This window comes from Cygnus olor, chromosome 1, assembly GCF_009769625.2.
Source record: "Cygnus olor isolate bCygOlo1 chromosome 1, bCygOlo1.pri.v2, whole genome shotgun sequence".
Taxonomy (NCBI): Eukaryota; Metazoa; Chordata; class Aves; order Anseriformes; family Anatidae; genus Cygnus; species Cygnus olor.
In genome coordinates, this window is record NC_049169.1 from 6869887 (window position 1) to 6894572 (window position 24686).

Genomic DNA, 24686 nt, shown 5'->3' on the forward strand with positions numbered 1-24686 from the left:
GTGGTAGCCTGTAGTAGCTGTGTCACCTCTGCTCTATCAGAGTTGACCACAGAGTGCAAGTTTTTCCTGACATAAATCAGGCATAAACAAACAGCTCAGGACTGCGTTGAGTTCAGAGCAGTCATTAGAGGCTTGATCCATACCTCTTCCTTACCTTGTGCCCCGAAGGCAGGATTCGTCTCACGTGGCTTGAGACACTTGGATCTGAACTTTTCACCCTTGACTTCCTTTCTAGTTAGTGGAACGAGATCAGTAACTTTAAGATAGGTCCATATGACCTGTTTCAGATTTCTAAAAGCAGCTTTTCTTCTCATTTAATTCAAAGTAGCACAGTTATATAGAAGTCTACATTGGACTGGGGCAACCAAATTCCTGCTGCTCTGCTGTACCTAGTGGGACTTCTTGCCTCAGCTCTGGGTCATGTAGAAGTTGGTGGCTCATCGTCTGAGCACTGAAAAGCAAAAACTGATCCTGAATGTTTAACTAGATACTTAGATACACTAAATGCTCAAGCAACCTAAGCCAAAGGAGCAGGTTCCAGGGCAAACTCAGCTGTCTCAGGAGGCAGAGGGGATCCTTAGCAGCAGAGGGGAGCAAGTGGAGCTCCAGACAGCTACAAGGATTTGTTGCAGTTGCTTTGCCATTGCTGGACCCATATGAGTTAAACACCTAGTTATAACTGCAGCAAGTTGGCTTGCTGCATGGAGGTACTGAGAACCTGTCATAAAGCTAAAACCATTGCATCTCCATGACCAGGTAATAAGGGCCAATACCAGGCAGCTTGAACCAGTCTTTGTCTCTGTGGGTCTGTCCCCTGATACTCATACATTGCTATATGAGCAGAAGAGGCAGCACCCAGGCTGGGCTATTTGTGCTGTGATGGTAGGAGAGGGAGTAGGCAGAAAATTCCTTAATTCCATGCAATTAGATCTGCTTGGTCTCTTGTCCTGTGCACGCTAGGGCCATGAGATTTTTCCTTTTTTATCTCCTGATGTCATTTACTTAGCTGTTGCTAATACAAACTTTGCATGTTATTGTATTTATTCTGAAAATAGGCATCTTTGCTAGCAGATGCAGTATTGAATTTGTATGCACCACCAAGAAAATGCTTAGAAAATAACAAACTGGTTCTGCCTGGGATTGAGGAGAGGAGATATCAACCTATTTCTCTGTTCAATAAATTATCTGCTTCAAAACCTGTCAGTAGAAATATATTTGAGAGGGGTGGAGTGGGTCCTGAGCAGCTGTTGCTAAGCTCCAAAGGTATCTAAGTGCCTTGCTTTTGTTTCTGATAGCTTCATACTGTGTAGGGATGGCTAGTGTGTGCGTTGTCTAATTAGTGGGTAGGATGCCAGGGCCCCAGGCTGCCCTGGATGGCTGCGAGGAGCCACAGCTGTAATGTGCCATGCACTGAACCGGCCACTTCTGGGGAGGATGTGCGCAGAGGATGCCTGGAGGGAGGGATTTGTCCCTCTTCCCTGCAAGGAGTGCACAGAGACACAGAGGATGGATGCAAAGCAGATATAAATCAGCACGTGTGCTGACCCCATTATCTTTCTGTTTTTGCATCATGATTTTGGGGGATGCTTGAACTCCGATGGGGTTAAAGTCCTAAATGACAGCCTGCAAAGCTGAAATGCAAGCAAACTGCTTGTGTGCTCCTTGAGGTTGCCTGTCAAACAGGTGCCTACCAGGGGGCCACAAATACACTCCCTACAGCCTCTGCCAGCTCTCTGAGCTGCTTGTGCTCCTGTGTGTGTGGTGAGCAGGTTTTTGGGGACAGTCAGATATGGTGCTGACTGTGTACTTTGCACCTTTTGTGCCAAAAAGCTGGACCCATGTGCTGGAGGAGGTTTGTCCTCCTCTTGGTCCTGCCAGACCACCCACATCTGGCAGAATCAAGATGCAGAAGGGTTTGGATGATGCAGTCTGTTGAAGCTGCATTTAAATAATATATTTTAAATTCAGGACTGAAAGTCTATGTGTGGAGTACTGTAGGAAGCAGAACGTGGTGGTAAAAGCATGAACCTAATGACCAAAACCCTTGCATCACCTCTCATTTCTGCTGCTGGCTTCCAGCATGACCTGAAGTGCCTTCTGTCTGAAATAGCTGTTGTCTGTGATACAGCCAAAAGCCTTTAAATAAAAAGTTTTACCTGCAGAACCTTTGCTTTCCCTTCCTCATGTCAGCAGATGGAGAAGAGTGGGTCCAAGAGGGGAAGTTTCTGGTCTGGACTTTTAATGCAAAACCATTGCAGCGTCCTGTCAGTCCTTCTCTGGCTCAGTTAAAAAACAAAACAGACAAAAAAAAATTGGAAGTGTTAAACCAAATATTCCTTGCTGGGGAAGGCCGGTGGTCCCCACATGTAGTTCATGGAAGGTAGGAGATTTTATCTTTTGGATGCTCTCTGTCTGTGGGCTTGGCCGCTGTTGCTGCCAAAACAAAATGACACATTTTAAAAGCGATGTTCTGCTAACAGAGGAGCTGCCAGCCAACTGATCTGCATGTTTGTGTGAGTGCCAGAGTGAATCATGCTCCCTCCAACATTTTATTTTTCCAGCCATGGCCAACAAATCTGTTCTTAAAAAAGAAAAAAGACGGAAGAGCCGTTAAGTCAATATTTACGCCTAGCAACCTTAACAGGGTTCTTCCAATATGGACTCTCGTGTTTCCCATGGAAATCCATGGCAACATTCCCCGAAGACTCAGATGGGTGGGGATGCAGTGGGAAGGAGCTCGCTGTTGGACGCAGTGCTGGCAGAGACGAAGTCTGCAGCTAATCCGGGAGCCCTAGCCTTGTGAATTCTTTCGGCCCCATTTCAGCAAAGAATTTAAGCATGTGCCCAATTCTAGGTGATAATTCATCCCTCTGAAATCAACTCATCCCTCTGAAATCAGTTCATTCCTTTCAGTTTGAGCTCACCTTGCTGATCTCAGGGCTAAAGGAAGGGGGAAAATCCCACTGGGCACCTCTGTTCAAGTCTGCATCAGGAGGGGAGTTTTCTTAGTGTCCCCAGTCCGTGCCCAGGTGACGGGCTGGTGCACAAGGACTGCTGTGTCTCATAGCCGTGTTCTGGCTGCATGTAGCTGGACACGGTGCAAAAGGTTGCATCTCAACACAAAACCAAGTGAGAAGCTGGGCTGCATCAGCTGCTCAAGGTTTATTTCTTTTGCAGTGGAAAATGTACTATTTTTTAGAGTCTGTTTGAGGAAGGAAACTGGATCTCTAGGATAGGACTATCACATCTCTTTGAGCTGCCTGCCTGCAACCGAGCACACTGTGTTACACAAACTTTTTCTGACCTGAGATGTGGGCAGTTTCATAACCTGCTCAGAAAGCAACCCATTTCTGTTTTTAAGCAGAAAGGTAAATGCAATTCCTTCCATTGTTTGCTGTAGAATAGTGGAAATTTCTTCCCCGTATGGTAATTGTGCAGGTGTGAACATGCTGAAAGATGAATTGGCTGTTAGACGGGCTCCTGAAGGCAGTAGGTGGTGTGAAGAGCTGGACTGCAGTGAGCATCAGTTTGAGGCTCTAGTGAAGTAGAGAAAAACAACCTTGTAAGAGAAAAATATACATGATATATGTTTTTTTTTTCTTTTTTATTTTCTTTCCTTTTTTTTTTTTTTAAATCACAAAGAAACTTTCCAGCTGATGGTATGTTGTTGGGGTAATACCTGCACAATCAGACGGGTTCGGTGCTGAGTCAGAAGAAGGCAAGGGGAGGAATCAATGCAGGTGTATTGATAGTAGCGGCCATGTGCACAAATTAGAGTCTTGTTAAACAAATGCTGTTTAGCTAGCAAATCAGACACTGCTTTAGCTAGTTTCTGCTGAATGGGGATTTTCAGAATCTTTTATAAACTATTTAGGTATCTCCCACTCTCATCACCTGCTCTTTAGTCTCCTAGATCCTCCGGGAGAGGCACCATAATATTCCTCATTACAAATCCAAGCCTAATTGCAGTGAAGCCGTTTTTCCTGTTAAACAGCATGATCAAACCATTTCTAGCAGGTCAGCTGTATTTCTGCCTGTGCTTTCCATTCCCGTTTCTTTGGAAGAGGTGCTGGGTGTTCGGGCAGTGATTCATGCTCTGACGGCTGCTTCTCTCCTTATATGCCTGCACCTATGGCCAGGAGCTGCTGCTATTATAAGGAGGGAGAGAGGCAGCCTCCTGCAAAGTCTGCAAAACCCATCTCCAAACCCCCCAAAAAACAGAGATTAAAAGTTTTCATCAAGCAGGTGAAAGCACGGGCGTGCTTGGTAGCACCATTCCTGACATTAAAGGGGACGTCTTTGATAAGGAATATAGAAAAATCACCCTGTCTCAAGGCGGTGAAGGAGAATCTGAAGGCTAAAAGGAGAATTTCAGAAGTCACACTGGTTTGCTCCGTTTTGGTAGCCCATTGACAAGCTCCCCCCTAAAACCTCTCTGTCCCCAGCTCTTACCTCTGCAAGGACTTATCCCTCCCAGGCTAACCCCATAGCCTCTGGGAAGCCAAACCCACGTTCAGTTTTGAAACCCATTAGTCACCCCTTATTAAACTCTTCTGTGCAATTTAACTCAGAATAAAAGGCTACATTAATTCCGAGTAAAATTGATCAGGCAGAAGTTTAATGTACCTTAACACAAATTTGGGCATTTAATTAATTCGGCTGAATGTTCCTGAGTGACTTTGTGGGACGGATCCTCCTATTCAAGTGGTGAATGTTTCTGAGTCAAAAAATAAAGCCCTTGCAGGCCTGGATGGTACTGTGCTCTACTTTCCCAGTCCACAGTGTCTGCTGGTGCCCACCAGTGCTCTCCTATAGGAATTATTTTTCTGTGAGAGGTCACCCAGCCAGAGTACAGGGCCAGGTAAACTGAAGAGACACTCAGATCCTGTGTTGATAGATTTTGTTTTTAGTGTAAAAACAATGTTTTTAGTGTAAAACCAATGGTAATTAGATTGTGCAGCTGGTGTGTAACAGAACAACTGTGGGATTGAGGTTTAAGAGGTTAATGACTAATTAGGACTTGATGCCCCAGCAGTGAGAGCTCTTTTCCTTTAAAGAAATGAATGGGATGGTTAAGTAAAGAAAACAAAAACACCACCAACAAAAGCCAAAACACTTGGCACCTCTGTCTATCAGGTATATTTCTCTGAAGCTTTACTTACCCTATAGACAAAATATATAGCAGGCTATATATAGCAGGCTTGCTGCTTTTTTTTCCCCTCCTATTTTCCCCCACCCTGTGAATAACGGTGAGAAGTTAGGCTGCCTCAGCAAGAGCTGCAGAGACAGCTGGTTGTTATATTAAGTAATCACTTTCAGAGAAAGCTTTTATGTAGATTGACTTGCTAAAACCTGGCTTGCTCATGCCGTTGCTGTCGCGCCGGGGTGACAGGAGGCTGGCTCTGCCCTCCCCGTGAGGCCACGCTCTGAGCTCTGCTAATTGCAAATCCAGGGCATCCCAAAAAATGCATCCCCAGCACTACCCTGCGGATGGATTGGGGTGCCCAGGTGTGAGGTTGCTGGGCAAGGGGGTGATCCTGGGTGGTGTCGTTAATGATGTCGATGTCAATGGTAGAAGAGTAGGGCTCCAAGAGAATATATCTGTTGATGTCACACGTGGGTGGGCTTCATCCTTTGGAGCCACTGTTACTACTGTAGGCATGACCCCAAGAGAGGCAGGTTAGGCATGGAAAGGAGCCAGGATCTACAGCACGGCAGGGTAGGGGCCATTTGGGCATGCCTCGAGGCTGACATCAGCTTTAAGCCATGAGATCATCTTCTGAATCAAGGAAGTGCAAACAGCATGAATTGCCCTTCTCAGGTGTCAGGCAAAAGTGAATCTGACCCTATATATATAGGTATGGCACAGGACAGCTCTGCCTTGGCACTGTGAGGTGACTTCTTGCTAAGCTGCTTATTTTCCTGTGAAGAATTCATGCTGGCAGAGAAAAAAAAAAACTGAAAGCTGACACTGTTTTTGATCACTAAGATGCTGAAAACTTTGCAGGAGAAGACTTTGCAGCCGGGACTGCCCAGATCGTGTTTCATGCTAGATTAGATGGAAGCAGATGTACAGAAGCAGATCAAGGCATCTTAAAAATCCTAAAATACACTAGATGAGAAAGAAAGAAATCCCTTCTGAAAGAGTAAACACAAACAAAATCCCCGATGTCTTCTCTAGTCTTATGGTTTTATTTGCATGCAGCGTGCTCCTAAATAGCTATGGTGATCCTGTGTTCCTGCCTGATCTTCTCCAGTGTGCATGCAGACCAGTGTGCTCCTTGAAGGAGGTTACGGCGTGAGAAGTCATAGCAGCCTAATTGCTGGGTGACAACGTGGCTGTTCTCCCTTCTGGGGAGCACTGGCTTACCAAATCTCCCTTGCATAACTGTTCTTCATGGTCAGCCCATACCCTGACCCAACTCAAAAGATGGGCCCCAAGAGATGGGGGCAGGTCAGGGGGATGAAAGGGCATCGGAGCTCAGAGCTCCAGCCTGAGAAATAATTTGGTGCATTTTGGAAGAAACAGCTGCTTTCTGAAACGGTTGCACCAAGATGATTTCAGATTAGAAGAATGGGTTTTTCAGCCTTAGCTGGAGCCTGCTTCTGTGCCAAATATCTGTTTTATGTGGACCCCATCCTGTGCAGAGCTGCAGTCACAAAGCCGGGGTCCTTTCACAGCTCCTAGCTAAAGAATGAGAACATATACCCTATTTTCATGTATTTATTACTCAGGATGATGGTTACCATTGGATTTCGGTGATACAAGTACCTGATTATATGCGCTGTTGTCTGTCACCTAAAAGGAACAAATTGTTAAGAGGCATAAAGCCTCTTTAATAAGATCTGATGGTTACCATTGTATTTCGGTGATACAAGTACCTGATTATATGCACTGTTGTCTGTTACCTAAAAGGAACAAATTGTTAAGAGGCATAAAGCCTCTTTAATAAGATCTAACAGTTTGATAAATGACTCAGCTTTATATCTGGATGCATCAGGTCTGCCTTTGTCACTCCCACATGTTCAAAGCTAAGAGTCACCTTATTTGCAAGCACCTTCAGCTGGGGCCTATGAAGCTCACAGGAGCTAAGGTGGACCTGTCTGTGTATGGGAGGACACACGTCTATGAGACTAACCCAAGAGGTGGTAGACATGGGGTAAAGTTTAGAGTATGCAGGGTTTGGGGTAATAACAGGGAAAGTGTTTTCACAAGTGTTAGCAGCCCAGATAGATCTTTCAGGATCTGTCAGTGCCTAGAATCTGATAAAGATGTGGTCCTAGGTGGCTTCATTGGGTAAAATACCTCCTCTTGTTTTTTGTTTTTGTTGGTTTTCACAGAGTTTTTCATAGGTCATCTGGAATATTCTACCCAAAACTAAGTTGTTGATTTTTGTCCCCATGAAAGTAATTTCTTCGTTTGGAAAAAGTTTAAAAGGCTATTTAAAGGTCTCATGGTATTTACAAAGTGAAGATGTCCTTGTCAACATGCTATCAACAAATTGCATTTTGCCTGTCTTTTCTAATTTAATCTTGAATTATTAACTGGCGGAATTAAATGTTAAATATTAAGCTATTGTGATGTCCTGTTACATATTAAGCTATTTCAATGCCCCGTTGGGAGCCAGTTAGCTTAACCATAAGATGACCATATTTTAATGAAGGGCAAGTTACTTACATACACAGTCCAAACACCTCTATGATATTCTTCAATCTCACTTCCATGTTATTAAAATCTGTGGCATTAATTTACATAGTGCTGGAGAGTAGCAAATTAGGGTATAATTTTCAAAGCACTGCATAAAGTAAACCAAGTAAATGCAAGGTAGGATTCATCCGGCCAGCTGGAAGCATCCTCAAGGTACACAGCTGCATCTGAGCTCACATCTCACTTGTGGAAATCATCAAATATGCATTTCTAAGTGGATCAGAATGTACAGGGGAAAAAAAAACACAACACAAGTATTCAAAAAATGTCAGTTCAAGAAGGTAGAAAAACAGAAATCTCATCAGAAATGACAGTTTTCATGAGCACTCCTTGTCCAAAGCAGTTGTTTGCTCTTAGCAGCATGCTAAAATGCTCTGTGAATACAAGTTACTGCATTTTAGGCCTCCGTTATATGGAATTAGACCAGTAGTGTTACTGGTGGGCCAGTTTTTGTGGCATATGAGCTTGGTGTGAATTTAAGAAATCTGTTGGCAACTTCTGCCTTCTATTTTCATTTAGAGAAGATGAATCACACTTACATTTTGTCCCTCAGTAAGGTCATGATTCCAGATTCATGATTCCATGATACCAGACTTTGGCATGGGGGGACTGGCTCTGACCATAAGAAGATGGGTAAATATTTGTACTCCATCCCACTTCCAGTTGCACCAGGTTAAACCTAACAGCAGCCTCTGTGTTTTGAACACATCCTGGATTGACAACTGCATAAATTAACTGGTATTTGGCCAACCAAGCCTACAGTTGTCATCTGTACTACATATTGATTCAGTCTTACAATGCTTACTCATACAACACTTTGTGTTCAGGAGGAGTTTTCCTGGGGAAAAAAAAAAAAAAACAAAACACAAAAGATATGCAGGTATGGACTTTGTCTTTGACCAGGGAAAGAGCTATCACAGTTTTGTTCTGAAATAAAAATTCATTTTTTACAAAAATCAGAAATTCAATTTCTTATCATGCCTTACATTCATAAGGCATTGACTTAAGCAGAATAGATTGTTTTTATTCTGAAGTGAGAGTGGTCATGGTAGAAGGCTGTGCTTCTGCAACTAGAGGACTTTAAACCTATTAATCAAATCAGTTTTCAAAGTAAAGCCTAATATTTTCTCTCATTATACCCATGTTTCTGTGTCTCTGGTTTTCAGATATATTGCCCAGTTCTTAAATCTCTCTAAGTGCACAAATCTGTGGGTTAGTTTTAATACTGACAATTTGTAAGTGGCCTATGAAATCATTTCCCTAAGGAAATGTGGCAGCTAGCTCTTGCTTTGCCAGATATTTTATCAAATTAAAATTATGGAGCATTACATTAAACAGGGATGTTGTTGCCTCCTTTACTTCCTCATTATTATTTTTTCCCCCGGAAAGTAGACATAGGTGAATTCAACCTTTCTTAGAGAAAAAATAATCTTTTTTTGAAGGCATTTTCAAATACCTTAACAGAATTCATTTCTTTTTCTTTAGAGTTTTTTCAAAATCTTTGAGAAGGAATATTATTAGCAAGAAACATCAGATAATAGTCTAATGTATTTTATAGCTCCACACTGACTCGGAAACAACTGACAAATGCATAACAGTGAAGTGTGCCAGATATGTTTATACACGCCAGCACTGACTCCTGAGATTAGTCCAAAATTTCTATGTATAATCCATTGGGGTCCCACCAAATGGATTAACAGCCTGCTTCAAGTATCTTCATACCTTTGTGATGTCTGCTGTCTCAACTGATGCACCAGGGATTAAATTGGGACACTTTTGGACTGGTACATATGTGTCTGTACAGCCCCAGCTAAGCAGCCCCTCTCAGCAGGCAACTGGAACAGATTCAGACCATGGTGGACCAGGCACTGAGCACAAGAGTAGACTCCTGCTGACATCCTTGTTTGAAAAATACACCACCATGGGTTTGTTTTTCAGCTGTTTCAGACCTTTTTTTTCTTTCTTTCTTTTTTTTCTCCATCCAGCGAAAGCAGAGGAGTCCACATGCAGCAGCCGTATTTGGCATCGTACACTTTGCCAAGATGCGGCTCTCCGGAGCGATGCAATCTGGTTACTCCCATGTCTGCTGTAAACTCGGTAATTAGAACAGAAAACAGAGGCTGTTCACAACTTTTCTCTTAAAAGGGAGAATACGGGGTTTCTGACTGCATACAAAGAGGAAAAGGCTTTTTCTGTTAGTTTTTAAATGCTCTGTTTGTGAGTCACTACAAATATGTGAATGTGGCATGAACCACAAAGACGTAGTTTTTATTGGCATTTATATAGAAACGGCAGTTCTTCCCTTTCTAAAGATAAAACGTTGCTGTGATGGTGATGGCTGCCTGCTTTTAGCTTTGCTACACGTGGGTGCTGGAAGGGAAGCCAAAAACATTGGTGAACTTTGAAACTTTTCCTTCTGTGTTCCTTGGGCACGTGAGAGCGTTTCCTTTGGGTAGGGTGGTGGCGTGCCCCACAGTGTTTAGGTCTCGAAGGCATTGTCCTTCCCTTTTATGGTGTACAAAGCCACATCCAGGCCATGTGGCATCAGCATGGGTAAACGAGTGCTCGTCGTTAACAAATAGACATGGGTAATATGATCTAATGCTATTCTGGTCAATAGGAAAATTCAAAGCCGTTGAACTTGGTTACATGACTCTTCAAGGCTCCCTTGAGAATCTCAGCCCAAAGTAAAAGTGGAAAGAAGCCCAAAGCTGAGGGTTGCGGGGTTTTACCTTGTGCGGTCATGCAGTGAGCACGCAGGGCTGTGTGCAGAGCAGATGTGCTGTACAGCATCCATTCCCATTTTCCTAAACTTCTATATCAGAAAAAAAAAAAGGGCAAGAGCCCACATATGTGGATTTCCTCTTCTAAAGGTAGTTACTCCATCTCCAATCCCATGTAAGTCCAGCACAGCCAAGCCAACATGGGAGCCCAGCTTTGCCATTGGGATAGCTCTCCACCACCTCTGGGTGATAGCTGGGAGCAGTGGGGCCAGGGCTGGGAACAGTGGGGTTTATGGTGTTACTGGTGGCTACTGTGGCTGAGTCCGGACTTCACCCTGCAGAAGGTGAACCTGCCAGGGACTGGCCATATCTACTCTTCTCTCTCCGTGTAGCTTTGGAGCTGGAGCAAGGGAATCCAAAAAACTTTTTGTGTAAAGGAATGTGGTCTCCATCTTACAAAATGGGGTTTTCTCCTCCTAGATCTTGCTGCTGGCATTCAGTTGGTTTTCCTTCTAGAAACAGAAAAGACCAGGCACAAAGTTCACCACCAAACTTCACCCCAAAAAGATGGGGATGGCACATAAATGTTTTCTCCTCTGGGTTCTGATTTACTATGGGGGCCCTGAATTGCTGACTTTGTTTAAAATTCCTTCTTTCATTGGAAGCATATGTTTCTGATTTTCTTTCTTATGATGACACAGTTTGCACTCTTACCCAAGAGCTGTTTGAGCTGTTTTCTTAATAGGACCAACTATATTTGGAATCACTCTGAATTGCTCTTGAAATGGAAGATTGATGTCAGTATTTCTGGCAGTTTTTCACTGTTTTTCTTTTTCTTTCTTTCCTTTTTTTTTTTTTTTTTTTTTTAAATCCCTGTAGTTGAGTGTAAAATAACTGTTCAAGCTGGGAGCACCTTTACCACTTTACTTGAACATGATTTGATTTGCTTCATTTCAATGCTGTATATGCTCCTAGTGTAGCTGACACAGGCAAATGCATTAGCAGCGCAATTGGTGGAGGATTTTGTAGAATGGATACATCAATGAGTATAGAAAGTTATGCTTTGCATCAGTTTACATGCAAGGAAGGCTTTAAAGACCTGAGTCATGTACCAATTCTCACATCCATGTCTTGGGTAGATGTGAGTTACATTTTTAAAATCATCTGCACAGGAGAGGGATCTGGATCCCACTGAAAACCCCTAGACAGGGGATGTTAGGAGAACTCTTAGTTTTGCTAGTCAGCTACAAAATTTCCTATATCACAATTATGCCTTCTATCTATGTAGGTTACAACTGTTTTCTGTCTTGGGGCTTCCAGTCCTTTGCTGTTTTGGACCATAAACCAAGAAGAAATCAGCCCTAGCTCTCATGACCCGGTTGCTTGGAGTCCCTTAGTTAACATTTCAACCCCTCCCGGCACAGTTCCTGGCCTTCTGCTTGCCTGAAGGCAGCAGCTCAGAAACCAGGCACACCCTGGAGCATCTCAAAGCACGGGGCTTGCAGACTCTTTAGTATAGATTGTATTTTTAACCCAAATCACTTGTCAGAACAGGTCTTTCACCATTTTGGAAACCTCTTTAAGACTTTCGTAAAAGATCAGCACACCTTTTTCAAGGAGAAAACCAAACCAAACCAAACCGAAAAAAAAAAAACAGGACCTGAACTGCCCAAAATCTTGGGCTCATTTTGAACTGGAGTTTAGGCTTAGGAAAGCCATGTAAAATCAAGCCAATCCCTTTAAAAACAAGTACTTAATTCTGGAAAGAGAAATTCACTCATCTAGCCTGACTTTCTGCACCATGTGGGCTATGGGATTTCATCTGTTTACGTAGATGATAATAGTTGGATTTGACTAGTAGTTAGGAAGGTAGCCAGGCTTGGTTCTGCCCGATGGGAAGTCTCCTGTTGTTCACTGGAACTCTGAAGGCATACTTTGTACTCCTATTTAAAAAAAAAACACCACACCCTACTAATTCCCGTTTGTTTGGATTTAACTTCTTTACAGAGTTCTTTTCTGTGTGTGTTTCTTGATGTATTAAAAAATCTGGTATTAGTTTAATTTTCTCCCCATATGGGTTCTTGTTTTCTGTAATCAGTCTAATTTCAATAAGCAGAATTTTGTAGAGTTCTTTATAGACACTGGCTGGTACTTGGGGAATGTTTTGGTCCTTCCCCATGTGTAATCTGCAGCAAGAAGTGTTCTCACGGCACATTGTGATTTATAGGGAGGAAAACAGGAGGAACAGGAACAGGAGGAAAAATGCATTTGAGAGCACTGTAATCCTGAAAAGAACACTTGATTTGGTGATAAAACTAAGCTGTGTTTTACCTTCATTTATAAAGTAGGGAGAGCTGACTTGGGGAGCACAGTGAGGCTGTGGGGGTAAGACATGGCAGGGCCCCACGGCCAAGGACATGAAGTATGTGGAAATTGAGCAAAAAGAGGGGTTTCAGTGGGGGAATCAGCTCCTTTGCTGTGGCCAATTTGCTTCTTGTTTTTAGGAAAATGAAAGAGTGAAAGCCCAAGAGCTTATTCTAGAAATGGCTTTATAATAGTGGTTTTCAACCATTTGAATAGGTGTGTCCTTTTCATTTTTTACTCAGAGGTTTGCACACCCCAGGGTGGAAACCACCTCTCTGAGGCATGGGGGGATGAAAAGAAACGTTAAAAAAGCACCCTCTAGAGAAAGCAGAAGCTAGCCATGGCAAGTTAAAACCAGTACAGCAGAACAACGTTGGGTGCTTCCAGTAGCAGTACGGTTGCTGAGGAGTTAATATCAGACACAGTTTTCAGGAAATCCCTATACATGTATTTTTCCTGGTAAGTACCTGAGCCCACAGCATTATTCATCAGCCTTGCAGGAACCACAGCCAGCCCTTGCCTGTTGCTGCACTGTGGTTTTCCTAAGAATCACAGTGAAGGTAAGCTTAAAAAAAAAAAAAAAAAAGGCAGATAAGACATTCTTCCCCAGCATGAAGACTGCATGAGAAAACAGGACTTTTCTCCTCCTATTCCGGGCTAAACTTTTAATTTGGAGGGTCCTAAAAGAGCATCTCCTCCCTGAGCCTCCTCCTGCAGCCATGCATACCACAGGGCTCGTTGGGTTGTTGCAGAGCCCCACTGAAATAATGTTTGAAACAAAATCATAAGCACTGCTGAGTTACATGGATATCAGCACTTGGCACTGTTATCTAGAGCCAAAAGTATTGCTGGAATAAAACAGTTAATTAAAAACTGCTTTGCAGTGCTGTGCATCTCCTTGTACTAAGACTGAAGTGGAACATCATGAGTAGTTGGTCAAGCTGTTTTGTAAGCAGTATTCCTCATGCTTTCTCCTCTTTAATTTTGATAATATTGAGGAATTATGCTGCTGATCAAAGAAGTTGCCTAGAGTCTGCTATGGTGGGACCAGAAGGTTTTCTGTAGCTCTGCCAGGAAACCTTACTTGTCCTATACTGTAACAAAAGTGCTCCTTGCTTGTAGTGTATGCTTGCAGTATTCCACCCTTCCCAGGGAGGCATAGCACATGCAGACATTACTCTAAATAGAAAATATATTTATACATGACACATGGTCACATAGATGTTTTATGACTGAATAATTCAAGAGAAAAGAGGAATGATGGAAGTATGGGAACAAAAAGTCAAGATTCAAGAAAAGATTTTCACCAACTTGCATTCTGAAAGAGGTTCCCAAACAGTTAATTCCTGTTGTCAAGAAGTGTTGTCAAGTGCAAGGAATACGAACTGGAGCTGTGAATCCCCTTGCAAAGTCTTAGTTTGTTCAAATTTGCCTTTAGTATTTTATAGACAGTGGAATTTTACATTTGCACTCTGGAACCTATAAGAAGCCAAGGGAAATGGTGTGCCAGATCATACCTGCACTCGAGGAAGCGTTTTCCAAGTGTCACCAAAGGTGCATCTCTACAGTTGAGACACAGGAACAGATTCCAGCCATAGTCACGGCTGGAAAATGAACTGAAAACACCCCACATGGACAAGGGCTTGAACTTCCGCCAGTGTTCATTGCCTGAGTCAGTGGGGGTTCAGGTGCTCATATCATGGGCTAACCCAATGTGCGCTGTGTGGGCACGGCTTGAGCTAGTGCTTCCCAGTCCTCTCCATTCTGCAGCCAGACGCCCACGAGGGTTTGTGTCAACCTGAGAAAGCTAGTTTTGTGTGTACGTTGCCTCTTACAGAGCACAGTGTGCGCCGTGTAATACAAAATAGATTTGTCTGTAAACGATGCTGACCTTTACCGTGGTGCGGTCTGCTTGAAAAGAATGCCCTGAGGAGACATATTCCACCGAGTAGACAACACTGTGTGATTTCTGTAATTCGTGTGTGGTATTTCTGATTTAGGAAAGGCTAAGCCATTTCATTGCTGTCGCTTCCCACCAGACACCTTAACACCTTCCTGCCCAGGCCCTGGCTGGTACTGCTGTTGTAAGCCAGGTTATTTCAGTAGGGGTAGAGGTGTAAAGTGTAGTTCTCCTATAAGGAACTCCACTATTTTTGCTGTTTCCTCTGGTTGGAGTTAATGGGGTTACTCACACAAGTTAACTGTCTACTATGAGCAGAAAAGTGCAAGCCATTGTTGTGATGTGCACTGTGGTATGGACCATAGTATAAACCCATTTATTTGTCAAGAGAGTGCAAATGTCTCAACACTTCCTATTCCCAGAGGAACAATCTCTAAGCATCGTGGCTCATAGTGGTCCCTCACCACAGTATCTTGGCATTGTGTTTGCAACACTGCAAACAATGAAGTACATAATATATATATACATATATATATATATTATTTTTTCTCTGCTTTAGGGGAGGTGGCAATGTTTTCTGTGGGAAAAACTTACTCAAACAAACAGATCTTTCAGCTGATTTGATGGGACATAAGTAAAAATTATCATTTGGTTTGTGGTGGTGCTTCAGGGCTGAAATCCTGGACTAAGGTCTTGTAATAGTGATTCCCATAGAAAAACAAAACAAAACATAATTTCACCAAGTCGCTTACTGTGTCTTTCCTGCTCTTCTTCAAGAAGCTCACCTAGAGCTTTGGATCAGCTTCTGAGATATATTTCCTCCTTTTTCCTTGGACCTGTTAAACCAATCGTGTCTGACAGCTACTACTGAAATAAGTCTGGTAGAAAGGAGGATACTCTCTTGGTTAGTGTAAGCTTAATTTACTATGAGAGTTTTTTAGATTAGTACCAAAAACTGTTCTTGATCCCCTACACAGCAGGGCACTGGCACAGGCTGAAATGCTGTGGTGTGATGCAGTGCATGGACGTTTGATCACCCCATGGGGAGAATGAAACTAGGCAGCCAGCCCTGTTTCTTTGTTAACTCTTTGATCAGATATGGGAAAGGCAAATATTCTCACCAGGAGTCAGGGTAGTGATCAAGTCCTTTTGTTTCCATCCTGGGAACTGGAAATGCTCCTACCTTGCTCAAGACATTGCCTGTCCTCAAATGGTTAAGTGCTGATGTTTGCATGAGTTATTTCCCTCTTCTGGGGAATGTGTTAAGCACTAAATGATGCATGAGCCCCATTGGAGGGAAGTGATACATTCTGCACACAGACTGTTTATTTTTCACTGATGATTTTATTCTGGTAGCCAGGTGTGGTTCCAGGCTAACATGACATGTTAAGCAGGCCCGGAGCAAAGCAGTCATTTACGCTCCTCTAAACAAACACATCCTCTAATTACTGTTTTAAAGCTGATCTCACATAGCAAGAAGCAATAGCAAATAATTGTATAGGGTGGGACACATGTCAATCTGGCACTGGAGTGAAAGAGAACATCTTGAAGTTGTAACAACTTGTCTTTATACTTGGCATGCTGCTTTGCTTGACCCGAATTTAGCAAGAACTTGGGTGATATTTCTCAGGAAATTTTGTTATCTTAGGAATCAGTGTCTGTCCCAACTGCAAAAAAGGTCTTTTTTTTTCTTTCTTTTTTTTTTTTTTTAATCACTTTGTCTCTGCTTTATGGTTTTTGCTTAAATTATTTGCCTTTTCCATGCATATTTTAACAGGTGAGCACTTGTAAGGTCAACTGGGAACTAAATGGGGCTCTCCTGTTGTAAAGACACAAGATGCTGTAGGTTGTTTGGAGAGTCCATCTCTGCAGGAAGGGTTGTAATAAGCTCTTAACAACCACAAATAGATGAAGAGGGTGATCCGATCAGACAGTCATCAAAGAGTTACACCTTGAGGAATATGCAAGCATGGCAAGCCAAAGCCTCTTAATAATTAAGATTGCAGTCAACTTTCATTATAAAGCCCAACTTTTGATCCTCTCTTCTCCCCCCTGGTCACAGCTTGCAAAACTTAATTGGCCTTGAAGATGACATATTTATTTTGAAATAGGTTGCTTTGATTTCTGCATTGTGAAAAGGAAATTAATCCAATTCATTTTTAGTGACAGACCACTAGACAAGTTGGCATTTGTCGAACACTCCAGCTTGATCTTCTGAAGTTTCTACTCCTTACCTTTATGGTACCATCAGCAGTGATGCTGGGTGAGTTATGGGCCTTGGACAACATCATTCTCTGCTCTCCTTTATGCAGGATGGTAATGACAGTGGCTTCAATTTGAGCTTAATTTTTTAGTTCATGTGTTGACTAGCAAAGTTAGAAGATCTCCCATGCACTGTGTTGGAGATGAGAGCTATATAATTTATATTATTTATTGAGTTTTCCTAAGAATTCCCCAAATGTTCTTTATGCTATCACTTTAAAAAAAAATATATTAAATTATTTAAACGTATCAGGTAAACTATTACATGAGATTGCCTTGTCTCCTGTTTATTTAGCTTGAGATAGTTTCTCTGGTATTTGCATGAAGCCTTTCTGTCATTTGTTACACATTTGCATATTATAAAACACTCTTCCTTGCAGACAGAGAGGAAAGCAATGTGCCTGAAAAAAAAAAAAAAAAACATTAAAAAAACATCCCAGCACACAGGAACATTGTAGTCCATAGTTATTTAAAGATTTGGTCAGAAGTCCCTGTCATCTGATCGTTCCACATTTCAACAAAACGCGTCTGATATCAGCACTGACTGCAGACACATGTTGTAGCAATGTGGTCAGCAGTGGGGCTCATGTAGCAACACTTAAGATAATACCCAGAGAGATAACTGCCAAAGAGCACGGAGATATAAAGAATAGAGAAAGGGAAAAAGGGCATTTTTAGCTGCACTGCACTGGATGGATCAGTGCAGTTCACCACCAAACACCTGTTTAAATTTCAGAAAACAAGCACTTGTTTAAACAATTTCTTTCCAGGAGAATTCAGTCAGAGGCTTCTTCATTCAGACTCTTCCAAGATGGTTATTTATTCTTCATCCAAAAATATTTTAGTTTCATCAGAGGGAACTGTAGCATGCTCCAGCTAGCAATAACTTGAATTTACACAGAAAAACATTGCATCCTGCCTTGGCAATAAACAGGAACTTTAGAAAATGCATGTTCCCTTTCCAAAGTGTGATTGCTCGTGATACATCAAGAATTGCATGCAGACTGAGGGACGTAGCTGTTGTTTGTGTGAGTATCATGCACAACTGAGTTTACATATTTGATACGATCCTGTCTGACTCCAAGGAGATAAATGAAATTAAGTTCTCAGAAGGGAAGTAATTAGGCCACGAAACAATGGCAAAGATAAGGCACTATGGGAGAAAATGTCCTTGAATAAATAGGGAGTGGAGGGAGCTCTTAGTGGAGAAATACAGGTTTCCTTAGCTCCAAATATATTAGTAAGGCTGAGGCTCTTCAAAATTAAAATGAGAACCAGTGGGACTGCTACAGATCTAAGATCCTGGCTTTGGGAAGAGGAGGGACAGATTGGTGGGGGAACAGTGCTGTCAAGAAATCTCCATCAGAGAGTGGGAGGAAGGACTGCAAGGTGGGATAGATCCAAGCTTCATCCTTTTTTCTTGCTTGCCACAGACGTTCTGTGAAATAGTGTGTTGGCTTAAAGAGAAAAGAGGCTGAGAGGTGCCAGACGTAGATGGACAATTTGTATCTGGAAAACAAGGAGTCTGCCCATTGGAAATGAGTGGCGAGAGGGTTTGGCCAGTGGCGTTCAACCTAGTGAGAGGTGGGAGAGGAGAAAAAAAATGCTTGGCAAAGTGTGCTGGCTGTTGATGTGAATTAATTTCTTCTAAAACTGAGCGAATTCCCAGCCCTGAAATCTGCCTTTGAAGCAAATGAGACAACAGATTTTTATTATTATGCCTGACCTTTAGTTAAACAAAAAATAAATGCTACCACAAGGAAATGCTGGCTAATCTTCCTTTTAAATTATCTAATAGCAAAACTTGTTTGTTTGGAGAACTGGGCTCTAAATCTCTTCCTAGTTACGTTAGTTTTATATCTGTTTAATTTCTTTGACTTCGACAAGGTTGTTTCTGAATTAAAATCTAACTGGTTGTAATTAGCTATTAGCACGAGCAGCTTGCAAACAGTGCCAGTGGGATGCTGAAGGGTTTTTTGTGTGGATCATCCAGAGCACCGGGAAACTCACAGTTGTGAGAAGCAATGGCCTGTTCTCAGTTCAAATGCCAGAAAGTAGCTCTTGTTCCATCCTATCAGGTTCACATGAGCCCTACATCCCTAAAGGGATGGATATTGCTTGGTTTTCTCATTGGATAAGAGATGATGTTGGGGTTGGCACTACGCATGGGAGGAATCCTCTTTCTCACAGAGTACATTTAGTCATACTGAATGCTTAGAAGTTACTTAAGTTTAAAATAGGTCATTGTCTTAAATGGACTGATTTTCAAAAATACTTAACACTCCCCATTTCAGGGGCATTCAGCTGGAAATCAGGGGTCTCTGCATTAGAAATCCATGAATATTTGACTAATCTGTAGGTGAGGTTTCTCAGGATAGATGGGAGCAGATGGTCATGCCAAGGGGTGGGGAGGTAGGAGCTTTGCATCAACTCTGGACCATGGTATGAAGTTCAGTAAAGAACTTGGCTTCTTGATTTCAGCTGTTGGTCTCATTCCCTGCCGTGGATGGACACTTCACCCACGAACAAACCCATCAGCCTGTTTATAAAATGATGAAAAGTAAATCCTGTTTGAAATGGAGGATTAACATCGTCAAGGGCCTGGAGTGAGCAGAGAGGGTGCACACACATCTGTCTGTTCTCTTGTTCTCTGCTGCAAACCATCACAATGACGTCTTAATAATGCACCAGGTAGATTAGGAATTGCTAGTTCTTTTCTAAACTTAATGGGGTGTTAATCACTTTGCTTTTGCTGTTATAAAATGCAGTCCATACACATACCTGCTTAATGTTTCATAGCTAATTTTACATTTCTATGTTTGAAGCTTCTTTTTAATATAATTTGGGGGTGCAATAAGAAGGCAGCGAGATGTTTTAGTCTGGGAAGGAGTTAGCAACATTTGCCAGAGGGTTGTGTTCTGTTTTTTTCTAACCACCTTTAGAAATGCTTTTCACAGCTAATGTCCCCAACAGGCACATATGCAGGCACACTCTAGAATGAGGCAGCATCTTACGCAGCGGGTGGTTTCATCCCAGGAGGCAGCTGGCAGAGTTATTTTCAGAAGGCAAACTCCTTCCTTGGGGTTTCTGCAAGGGAGAGGAAGTTTTCGGTAGGAGCTATGCTCACAGTCTGCCAAGTCAGCATATCCTCAGCCTGCTCTGCTTATGCTGCGTTCCCAGCTGGCGTATCTATCTCAATGGGTGCTAAGAGAGAGAAATCTCAGCTCATTTCCAGGTCTGTAGTTCCCTCCCTTGGTGAATTTTTCCACTTTCAAGGGCCATTTCTACTTTAATCAACTGGAAGTTGAGTTCCTTTGGACCATTAGACATCTGTGTTCTTCCTCCCAAGTGGATTGCTATTCTGGAGAAAAAGAGATGGAGGTTGTTTATCTGCAGCAATCTTTGGCCAAGTCCCACCTTCAAACTGTAGCATTGTTATTTGGAAGGAAAAGGAAACACTGAGAGCCAGAGTAGGATGCAGATTTACTTAGTGTGGTCCAAGGCTTGTGGAAATGATCCACAGAAAGAGCTGGAAACCTTGGAGGAGCCTTCCAGAAAGTCAAAATGCTGGATGGAGATTTGCCCAGAATTAAGCAAGGCTCTATGGAGCTTTGTGACCTTCCTCTGAGCTGTATGTTAGCTGCCTCTGTTCATTCTGGAACCAGACCCTACAGCTCTTTCTGGAGATAGGCACCCAGTTGGGAGGGATGCACTGCTTTGGAGACGTAACAAAGGAGGGTTGTGTGGTCTCTTCCTGGTGGGGACGCATGGCCATACAGCGAGACACCTGGCAGCTCACCAGTTCCATCTCCTTGGGGGGGTTTGCAGCCAGCCACCAGACTAGAGAACCTCCTGGGTTTGGGTGTTTTCACCCATTTCTATTGAAATTGGCACCAGGCATTGGGAGCACAGGATTCAGGGGTCGGAAGGGGACCAACCCATAGGGTGATGACTTAGTTGGGGCTGGGAGCAGGGAGATCTCTTTTCTGCTCCACTCCAGGGACTACATCCACTTTCTTCACAGGCATTGGATCAGGAGCAGAAAGGTTGCTGATAGGTAGAATCTGTTAAATGTGGAGCAAAAATTGTTTGTGCTGCAGGGAAACGTGGTAGGGGAGATTGGCACAGGCAGATGAGAGCACAAGGAATCAGAAAGATCTATTGGCCACTCTCCCCTTTAGCAAAGGTTTTTAGGAGCCTTCAGTGATGGTCACTCTAAGTAAAAGGATAGGTCCAAAACATGCGGACATCCAGCAAGTATAACATGCAGCATAAAGGTACTTGTTTGAAACTCTTGTTCTTTTCCTGTTGGGCACCGCCACCTCACTGGAAGTAAGGAATGAGTATTCAGTGATATAGGTAAGATGGGGAACAGGCTAAGAAGGTTCTTGAAGATGGTGATGAATGTGTTATGTTTCAGGGAATAGATAGTGGTAGAGCCAACAGGTACTGTGCAATGAATAACACAGACTAGGAAATAAATGTTTTATGTTTCAAGGAGTATGTAGAGTCGCCAGGTAGTCTGCAATGAATAACACAGACTAGGAAATGTGCTTTGCTGCTGTATGAGTGCATGGAAAAGACCAGAGAGGAGACTGCAGTAACCATAATATGTACATCTGGGGCTCTCCCCTCCCCTTCCTCTTAGCACATGTCCCTGATTGTCCCTCTGAGTGGGGTCTCACAGCACAAATAGAAGCACAAGCCTTTGGAAGCCATACGTGACCCTGTGCTGTTACACAGCATGGGTAGCACAAATTCCAGCTGCAGAGCCAATCTCTGCACGCCAGAGAGCCTGACACAGAGCAGGGAAGAGCTTTCCACCTTCAGGCAAACTTCTGACAAAGAGCAAATTGATGGGGAGGAGGCAGCTGAAACCAGAGGAGAAAATAAGAGGTGAAAACAAACCCAAAAATCCAAACACAATGGGAAGCACAGAGTAACAATTAAGCTAATGCAAGATTAATTATAAGTGTTTTAACTATTCCTGCTGAGTGATTAAATGCTCTGAGATTTGACGACTCTGATTATCTACTCAGAAGTATATTTATGCCTGTCAAAAGCAAAATGACAACTTAGAAACAGATCCTCACCTTCCCCACCTGTATCTGGTATGGAATTTGGAAAACATAATTCAACAGTCTGTATTAATCCCAGTGATAGCAATGAGTTGTGTGTGAATTAAGCACATGCACGACTGATGTAATGTTAATTGCTCAGCAGATTTTGTACATGGGATTATGACTATGTGGCATTACCAGTACTATAGACATGGTTTTGGGTCACTGAAATCCATTTTACCCCTTGGGGAGCCTCTTTCTCCCTTGTCTTTTGTGTTATGGCTGTCATGGGGAGAAAAAGAAAAAAGAAAAAAAAAAAGAACATATTTTGTAAATGTGGATTTATGATTCTTTTTTCCTAAATATTTCCAGAGCATTTGTTTAAAATGTTTACCTGTAGCTTGTGCCAGTGTGAAGCCTGAGCATGTTTCCATGCTAATTCCGGCTCCCTTTGAAATGCTCTTAACTTCTTCAACAGATTCCATTGGTTTTACAAGTTTTTATTTTTGGTCCTAGCTCAAAGGTGGATTTTTTAAAAGTGTGAGAACAGTGTTTTCAGTCACACTTCAGAGCTATGTGAGTGGGGAGAAATGTACTTTTTTCCATATGCTTGGTTTGAAGGTCATGATTTCATAATGAAAAATGGTCGAAGTTAGGAGGTTAATGGAAACTCAGAGCTGCAAGCATTAACTCAGCAGGTAGCTTCCTCCTTCTTACAGTCCTATTGAGAACACACAAATGTCCTCCTGTCTGGAGGAAACAATTATTTGCATCAAATATGTTGTTATTTTAAAACCCCATCAGAGCACAGAATAACACAGTAATGCAGTAATGCACAAGTTGAAGTGTAAGTAGGTGGATATAGCAATAAAACAAGGCAAAAAGACTGGGATAGAATGCCTAAATAGAAACAAATGTATCAGGATTTACAATAAATTCTGATATCTAAGTAATTCAAAGTTAAACTGGAAGTGGTATTTCACATGAGAGTGTGAAACGTGAGAAGGCATATAATGGACATGGACCTGTGCAATTCTAAGTTTTAAGCTTAGGCATAAATTGCAATTGTATAGGAGCATCTGTGCTTGTATTTGTGTTGCATCTGGAAGTGAGAGGTTCTATACATTTTATTCCAAATCAAGCTCGCAAGAGATCACCATACTGCAGATGATGAGACCTGTGAGAATATGTACATTGGTCTAGAAATGAACTTCTAACCTCTAAAGTTTGTGATGCTGATCACATCATTGACTATTTTCCTTGCTGTGTTTTACTTCCTGTGCTCAGTATCTATGAACTAATATACTTGCAATTTGTAACAAGGCACTGAAGGTACTGAATCTATGTAAAGCTGAGGTAAAAAAGAGGCAGTTTTGATGTCGATTTCATGAAGTGATGTAAACTTAATGCATTGTTTCAATCGAGCACACAATAGGCAGGAGTGAGTGCTAGAAAATCACACCCTTTGCTTTGCAGCTCCTTTTTTCTTGTGGGAGAAGCAAGTGAAGGCTGAGTTGGAAAACGCCTTCTTCCCAAACACATGCTCCACCTAGCACCCACCTGATGCACCCTTGGTGAAGCAAGATTTGTTGTTTTGGGGGTCCTCTAATATCATCCTGACAAGCGCTATTAACAGACACGATTTACAAAGAACACAATTTAAACGTATTAACTCAGTGTTATTTTTAGTATACAACACAGAGGAGAGGGTGATGTTACTGGAATGCCCTACGTCCATCAGCTACAAGGCTGCATTTAGTACCATTTATTTTAGACTTCATCTAATAGCTACCTTTCATTCTAAATACCTTGAATTAATTAGATGTATTGCTTAGGAAAAAATGAGTCACTATGTGTGACTTGTATGTGTGACTTGGCTGCATAAAATATTAGAAATCTATAGCACTGTAGTTTAGAAGTCAGTTGGTTAGAAAACATTCTCTTAAATGCCATGAAACAACCCACTTTTTCATACTGATTTCTTCTTAGTTGAGTGAATAAAAACAGGAATTGACAAAGATAAATCTGCTGTCATTATCCTTTGAAATATGTTTATGAGCTCTTATTTTCCAGTTATTTTCATTCCCATTTCTGCTTCATCATGGCACGCAAAGAATCAATGGGCAGTGATAAAACCTAGAATAATGGAAGAATAATCCACATGTCATTGCAATATTGTTCTTTAGCCCTGCTGTTCTTACAGTTTGACTTGCCTGTATTTTACAGGAGGTATTTATAGTCTTTTAACATTAATAAACATTAGTAATGTCATAAACAGTAGTTTATGACATTAATATTCTGCTTGTTGCTGTCTGAAGCACTGGCATTGTTAACATCCATGTTCTTGAGCAGGATAGTGCTGCAGTGACATATTAAAAAAAAAAAATCATCTGCAGTGATTATTAGGTTTTAAATCCATGGAAAGAGGCCTGGCTTCCAGCCCTTTAGTGCCTATATTACCCTAGCAATCATTTGCAGATATATTTTAAAAATATTTAGCTGTCTGAAGATTCTTGGGAATAAGTTTGAAAGTGCTTTGATGCATAGTTACTGTAAGAAGTTACTTGCATCATAAGGTGACTGATAATCTCTAAAAGTCTGGTCCTTGACTACTAAGTGGGTGTTCTTGGAAATTTACTTCCATGCTATGGGCAAAAGAAGGAACTGCA

General features: G+C 42.1%; 1 protein-coding gene across 5 annotated transcripts in view; it reads left to right on the forward strand.

Annotated features, from left to right (window-relative positions):
* CAMK1D (calcium/calmodulin dependent protein kinase ID) overlaps positions 1-24686 on the forward strand; it is a 219533-nt gene that overhangs the window by 96592 nt on the left and 98255 nt on the right. The gene's annotated exons all lie outside the window — the stretch shown is intronic.